Here is a 6,000-nt window from a genome sequence, read left to right on the forward strand (position 1 = left end):
AGAGCCTGTTGTTAAGTTCTTTTCTATATTTGTTCTTTATATCTGTTTACCCACATTTATTGTTAATTTTATTGCCATCTGTGACTTTCAGATGGAAATAACACGCAAGTGATATAACACAATAACACTATGAAACACAGGTAAATTTCATCAACATTTATTGATAGAAGCGACGCGGATATCCTAGACAGTTTAGGCGATACAGCGGAAACATTTCTCTAGTACAAGAGACAGTATATAGCGAAACAGCAATCAACTTAAGATTATCCGGCACAAAACACTTTGAAAATTACATCGGCCAAAAGCGGGGGACTCGTAACTATAACCTTACGTACGATCAATCATCCGAATACTGCAAACGAGTCCTACTTACAGGTATCCTAACCGGTATCCTGTCAATATGACAATTAACCGTTTACTATCGTCCCCTACGATTGGGCTCTAAATGTTACGAATTATCTACTTGATGTGCTAGGCGCAGTATATTGATGCAAACAATGAATAGAGTGAAAAAATTTGGAGGTTGCAAGTGAAAAACGAACATTGTTGAAAAAGCGGACAGGAGCGGAGATTTGAAAGTGTAAAACGAACTTTCCTGTAAAAGCGGTGAGGTATGGAGATTAGCAAGTGTTTAACGAACATTATTGCAAGCTGCAGGGAGGAAATCGAGGTTGAGTTAGAATTTAGAGGAGAGGGCCAAGCCATGACCGTCACAGAGTCTGCTCCGGTCGCTACTCGACCAAGATACTAGAATTTCATGCTCCTTTTACAAGTCTTAATTGAGAACAAGAGGTCCCTTTACGGCGGCGGTTTTCATGTAAATACCAAAATTCCAACGGTCGTTTTCACACTCAGGCCTTGCTATGGTGCCACACTGCAAACAACAGCCCGGCTTCAACTACCTTACTTCACTTCCCCCTAGATAAAGGGTCTATACAAAACATCATTTCCTCGATTTCTGATCTGGACAACATTCTAATAACTTTGTAATTTATTGTATTAGTCGAATTAACACAAAAACACAATAGCTCCCTGACATCTGATGGCATGTCTCAAGTTGATCGATTTCCTGCTTAGTCCTCCCCCCTTTTTCAACTATATATGTACGAGTGAATCATTCACTTAATTTGTAGATACAAAAAACTTGTATGACACGCACCAATCGTATGAAATTTTTTTGTACGGCTGCCTCCCGTTTGAACTTCTCCGATGTGTTCGTGTACCACTAGGTCCTCGCGCTGTTTTATTTTACTTGAATAATCCACTAATTAGCAATTAATTAAACGTGCCGCTGAAATATCACAGTGAGCCGGCATGAACAGGTATCACTTCACTTAGAAAATCGCCCTCGTGTACAATTTGTACAACTTCAGAGGTATTCGCAAGTTAGGTTGGGAACCACTGCAGTGCTTGTAAACATGTCAGTATAAAGATTACTTGGTTGCTTTAATCGCAAGTTTGTCAGGAATTTAAAAGCAAAGAAAATAGCCAAAAAGTTCACTATTTCTTAAAAGAGAAAACGTTTAAGAGTCCAACTCAATTGCCAGTTCAAAATCTAGAACACAAGTATAAACAACTAGCAACCTAAAATTCACATTCGCCTAAAATTGAGGACATTAGAACCTAAATCGAAAAGAGAAACAAATATAAATTAAATAAACATGAACAGAATTATCTATCTATTTATATACCATTTGAAGAGGATAGAAACTGATAGCGGCATTTAAACTGGGCCTTTTAGACTGGGCGGCATTTAAACTAGGCCCTACAGCCCTTTGTTAAAATATACAATGCTTCTAAAATACGTAGGTAAAAAACACCGGTTGTGGTGGCTAAAACTCTAAAATCACTATTGGATACCGGAGAGTTGCACTGCTCGGCATGAACGCTTCCGGCCGAATGAGGGGGATGGCCGAATGAGCCACCAGACAGATCACGTCCATTGAATTAACAATTATTAGATCAATCAGCCTGCAGAAAAGTAGCCTGACGTAGTATGGCCCATCATCGTCTGCCAATACGCGAAAAAATCCACACCACCCGGACGGAGGGCGCCGGAGCTTTGCAGAGATTATGATGCCCGCCACCGACCCGTCCGTATCTATCCCGCGTTTTGAATCAGTCTGCGGTCGAACGGCCATTCGTCGTAGGACGATAGACTTCGGAACATTACTAAGCTATCTGAAACCTAACTCCAGATGCGAAAAGTAACCGTCTGGCGGTTGCACTGATGATTCGTGCAGTTCCACTGGCAAGGTGGGCTGATTGGTCTCAGTCCGTTGTCCGCTATTTACAGTTCGAGCTAAAGTCAGGGGATGAGGTGATGATTCGATGCAACGTTCTGTGGTGGACGATCATTACACTTTGGGCTATTCGCTTCAGAATGTGGTGGCGCAAAGCTCCTAATATTTAAAGCAAGATGGCTGGTCACTGACGGATGGCTTAACACGCGACTGATTTGCGGTCATCTGGAAATATGCTAGGCGTTCATTTGAGGGCTGATGGAAATAGGTGAACGCAATTTTCCATTGGTAAAGTTCTGTGAGAATGCAATTCAATTATCCCATAAAAAATGACAAGTCATTAGAGTGAAAATTTACCAATTCGTTGATATCTCCCACTAAAGTTCAAAATAATTTCATGAAACATTTGTCTTCGCTATGTTGGACGTGCGCAATATTTACTAATATTAAAGTAATTTAAATTGATTAATGTTTCACCGAGTTTGAGGTTACTTACTTCATAATTTAACCGAGTCTGGGACCACAATGTACATCAGACCACAATAGGTGCTAACAATTATTTCCTATTACATGTGGGGAACATTTATTTCGAAGTTTACCAACTAATTCATGAAGAATATTTGTGGTACGTTCATTACTTTCATTTACTTCTTCGATTGTTTTACGATGAAGTCGGCACGTTCCATTTTTAGTTTAGTTATCCATCGATATAAATTTTATTCATAAGTAAGTAAACTGCGGGAATGTCATCAAATTTGTGATTTTTTCTATATCTCATATATCAATGTTATATTATAAATGAAAATCTTCCTAAATTGAACTAGGTTCGTAGACTGATTAGCGTATTGCGTCAAACAAAATAATTGATAAATATGTTTGATTAATTTTAATTTGAAGTAGAAATAGTCCTTTCAATGTTGTAGCTTAAGCCTAGTTTACACTGGTTGATTTTTTGAGCTATATAGGTTCTCAAACATGCGAAAATTTACAATAGTAGATATATGAATGGCAAAATATTAGATCCAAACTGTATCAAAATTTGGTGGGTGCAATAAAATTCTTTACATTAGTAAAAAAAATTTCAGGCCCGAGTTCCTTCCATTCCCGCCATTTGCATTATTGAGTAATTAACTGATGAAAACAGCTTGGCTGCTGCTGCACACCACCTTCAGCGAGCCCAAATGTCTCACACGCAATACGCATATGAATTCCTGGGCAAAAATGGGAAATCGCAGGTTTTCAGCATCACATTTTCTTTGAATGCAATCAAATCTAATTGCAAAAAACGTATATTCCGGTTGAAACTACGAAAATTTATTAGTGTGTGGTTCCATAATAGTTTATATAAACATTTGATATTGCTTAAATTCGTGTGCACATCAATTGATCATTCAGAACTAAAATAAATGTTGTAATTTTTACCCTTTGCTTAAAGATATTAAATTATTTTCAGCACCTGAAGTTGGCACAATGCTGAGGCCCGCAATCTCCAATGTTGTGTCACCGACGCCTGCTGATTCTAATTTTTTCGTCGTGATCGGCGCAATAAATTTACAGAGTGCATTCTGCGCCATCAAAAATTGACTGTTGTTCATAAGTGATATTTTCATCAGATCATTTTCATTACTCGCATTTTTACGTAATATTCATGACGCGATCAGCAATTTGGTTTATGTATCATGTACAATGTGCTGATAAAAGACATAACCTAACACAACATAGTGATGTCGGCGATAAAGAGTAGGCCTGATGTGGCCTGTCGCCGATTCCTTTACTTTTCGTGACTTGTTTACAGAAGATTTATAATCGTGTCATTTGACCGGATCTTTTCATGACTGACGATAGTTTGAGATAGCTACTAGACTTCCACCGGGTTCGATAAGGTGCTAGGCATTTCAAGTGTGAACATATATTTTTCCATAGTCTGTTCTTGAACGCGTTTATACTCGGAGCGCCAACGAGGTGATCAGGGAGGCTGTTCCACATGTCTGTCCACATGTCTTCTTCGCTTGGCTTGAAATCGCTTCAGTGAGAATATCGAAAATATTTTAATTAATTATAAATTTTCGATATTTCAGGACTATTTCTCACTGGAGAATTAAAAGAAAGTTGAGAGTTGACACTAACATATTCCATGAATTCCTAATTTATTTTAGTATATCTCGTAATATTTTCCTGATCAACAAAAGAAAAATTTTTAGGATAAACTTTGAATAAAATTACATATAATTAAACTAAAAAATTACTTATGAGGGGCGTTCATCAAATAAGAATGTCAATTGAATGTTAATTACCAGGATAAAATGCATCCAAACGTTTTCTGCGAATTGAATATAATGAATAACAATATATTAACGACTGAGTAATCATTATTACTATTAGAGACACGTAATAGATTTTCAATACACTTTCACTTATCTCGAGCGTTTAGCACGAAGCATCGAGCTTGAAAATTAAATAAAGGTAATATAATGATATTTTAGTTTTCATGTTACCAACAAAAAATGAATGTTGGATCAGGGCGCTTACTGGATTTTAAAAAAAATTCCATGACTTTTCCATGACTCTCCATGACCATCAATATAATTTTCCAAGACTCGTATACGACAGGTTTAGTACGCCTGAACGACTAACCGTGCATATTCTATCATCTCCTACAGTTGATAAATTGCAAATGTGTAAATGCATAGAGCAGGCAGACACAGAGGAACAAATATGACACATATCTGAAAATCAACCCACACTGGTATTATTATACATGATTCATTACATAACATAACATAACATAGTGATCTCGGCGCTGCAGTTTAGGCCTGATGTGGCCTGTCGCCGATTCTTTTCCTTTTCGTGCCTTGTTCACAGAAGATCTAAAATCGTGTCATTTTACCGGATGTTTTCACGACTGACGAAAGTTTGAAATAGCTACTCGACTTCCACCGGGTTCGATATGGTGCTAGGCATTTCAAATCTGAACATATATTTTTCCATAGCTTTATCTAGTCTGTTCTTGAACGCGTTCATACTTGGAGCGCCAACGATGTCCTCAGGGAGGCTGTTCCACATGTCGGTGATTCGAAGCGAGAAGAAATTTTGTCGCGTGGAGAAGTTGCAGCGCACTTTTTTAGTTTAGAGCTGTGGCCCCTGGTGTTCGTTCTTGTTGCAAATTCTGGTAATCCTTCGGGGACCTTGCATAAACCAAGAGTATACTTGTATACTTCAATGAGGTCCCCAAGCAGACGTCGATAACAGTACTGAGGCTTGGAAGCTTCATAATCTTTAATCTTTCTTCATAGGACTTGCCCTTCAAGCCTGGAATTATCCTTGTTGCGCGTCTTTGAATATTCTCTATTAAATTTTTGTCCTTTTTCAAATCTCGGTGACCACACAACGTTTCCAAACTCTAGATTCGGGCGCACGACAGCAACAAACAACTGCTTCATCGCTTCTGCATCTAGGAACTCGTATGAGCGTCTGATTAATCCAAGAAAGTTGTTGAATGTGTTAGCTTGCGTTTCAACATGCTTAGAAAATTTTAGCTCCTTGTCGACATAAACTCCGAGATTTTTTTCAACACTAGACTTTTCAATCATTACTCTCTCGTTGCAACCATATCTTCTCATACTGTAATCTTGCTGTTCATTGTTCTTCCCGAGGTGAAGTACTTTACACTTGTCAGCATTAAACCGCAGCTGCCACGTATCTGCCCAGTTAACTAAGCTGTCAAGATCATCTTGCAATTGCGCTTTATTTGACGCAT

The sequence above is a fragment of the Hyalella azteca genome, unplaced genomic scaffold, assembly GCF_000764305.2.
Source record: "Hyalella azteca isolate HAZT.00-mixed unplaced genomic scaffold, Hazt_2.0.2 contig13926, whole genome shotgun sequence".
NCBI classification, from domain to species: domain Eukaryota; kingdom Metazoa; phylum Arthropoda; class Malacostraca; order Amphipoda; family Hyalellidae; genus Hyalella; species Hyalella azteca.